We start from the raw sequence: 1,844 nt of genomic DNA, 5'->3' as shown, positions 1-1,844 counted from the left end.
TCGGACGACCGACCACTCGGTTGGTTAAACAGTACAATAAACCGGTTTGTAATCAATTCCCAGGAGACCATCCATTGTACTGTTTTACCAGCCGAGTGGTCGGTCGTCCGACATCCAGTGTCTAGAAATCTATGATTAAGCGTGTCAAACCTTGTAGATGGATGTCAAAATCTTCCAAAAAACGATTTTCATGCGCTGAGGAGATTTCGCGGTTGCGAACACATTTGGATTTTTTCAATCGGGCACTAGATGGGCCATCACCACTTCAAGTACAACCTAGGGCTCTGTCAAAACCATATCTTTTCTTTTTCTAATTGACGAACAATCTTGGGTGACTGCGACATACCATGAGAGATGTTTGTTGCCTGGATGCACGTTAAAGTAAATAAAAATTTAGATTTGACCTCGGCATACTTCAGAGATCCTACGGGGCAGCAAGGAGCGATCTAGCTTCTTATCAAGCTCCTCCAAATGAGAACAGCGGTCAGCCTGCAGAAAGGCCTCCTCGGCTCGATTATGTTGTTGTTGTTATTCTTCTTGCCGACTCGAGCTTAAATCCTTCTGAGAATCATGACAAGCCGAAGTAAATGAGGCGGAATTGGAGAGGTAAGCAGGGACATTGGGAAACAAAGTGGGGACAGCTCATGGGACCAAGTGCCTGATGGTGAGTTCCAGATTGGTTCCAAAAGAGCGTCGTTGTCGTCGTAATTGTTCATCTTGACCGTGGGTTACAAACTCGTGGGTTTGAAAATGCAAACCGCACACTCGTGTACGTATACGAGGAGGGTGTTTAATGCTGGCGAATGCTGGCTCGGAGCCATTTGGCGGCCAGCCCAGAATCGGTTGGGAATCGGTGAAAGGATACTCCCGAGGTGGATGAACCATTAGCCGGGCTGGAACGGATCGCAGCCGAGCCTAATATAGCAGACGCAGTTCCAGGGCTTCTATTGCTTGAACGCCAACCTTAAGCGCAGCATTTCACGCCCTTTTACAAAAGGCCAATAAGAACGAACTTGTCCTTCCAGTCGTTCTCAATTAATTGTCCTTTTCATTGAAACAGGCTGCCCTCTCCTGCGTCTACGTGCGGAAAAACAAACCAAGAAACGAGAGAATACGCTCTAAGATGCCACACTTTATGAAGGCATTATTAGATGAGTATAAGTTATTTCTTAATTGCTGAGACACCATGAAAGAGGCAACAACTTAGTTGGGAGACCTTTTAAATCCTCTATGGCTGAAATTTATAAAAATTTGTTTGATAAATAAACTCTGAGTTCTGCAGGCTTGCAAAAGGTCAAACAATTCCAAAAATGTTTCACTAGGAACATCATAGAAATGAGCGAGCTCTTGTATTGGGAGAGACTAAAAAGATTGGGACTCTTCAGTGTTCAGAGAAGGTTCAAAATCGAAATGTATCTGATACTGTTCGTCTTCAAAAGCATCCATGATTTAGGGTCAATAGACGCCATCAAGTTCCATTCCGTACTTCAGCTTTTGCTCTATAAGGGGAATTATCCTCCATAGTAACATTTGGCAGGCTTTAGACCCCTCCCACCCACCCCCATACACCACTAAAAAGAAGAAGCTGGGCTGAACTGGCACGCTAAGCTTCATTGTAAAATTTACAAAGAACTTCAAGAAATATGGACCGCGACCAAATTTGCCTGCTTTTGATCACAGCCCGCCCCTCTTTGCCACATTTGGAGATGAAGGGAAGAAAAAGATACGCCACTTGGATTTTTGGGTAATCTTGACCAACGTTACGAGGCGGTAAATGCAGGCGACGGCTCTGTTAGCCTAGATGAATGCACGCCTTCGCTCGGATCTAAACCGGTTAGCTACGC

General features: G+C 45.0%; 1 protein-coding gene across 1 annotated transcript in view; it reads left to right on the top strand.

Moving 5' to 3' along the window:
- Positions 1 to 1,844, top strand: part of LOC131881983 (uncharacterized) — a 14,542-nt gene that overhangs the window by 8,676 nt on the left and 4,022 nt on the right. The gene's annotated exons all lie outside the window — the stretch shown is intronic.

Source organism: Tigriopus californicus, chromosome 6 (assembly GCF_007210705.1).
Source record: "Tigriopus californicus strain San Diego chromosome 6, Tcal_SD_v2.1, whole genome shotgun sequence".
NCBI classification, from domain to species: Eukaryota; Metazoa; Arthropoda; class Copepoda; order Harpacticoida; family Harpacticidae; genus Tigriopus; species Tigriopus californicus.
Note: the sequence above shows the minus strand (reverse complement) of the source record. Positions and strands in the feature narration are given on the sequence as shown.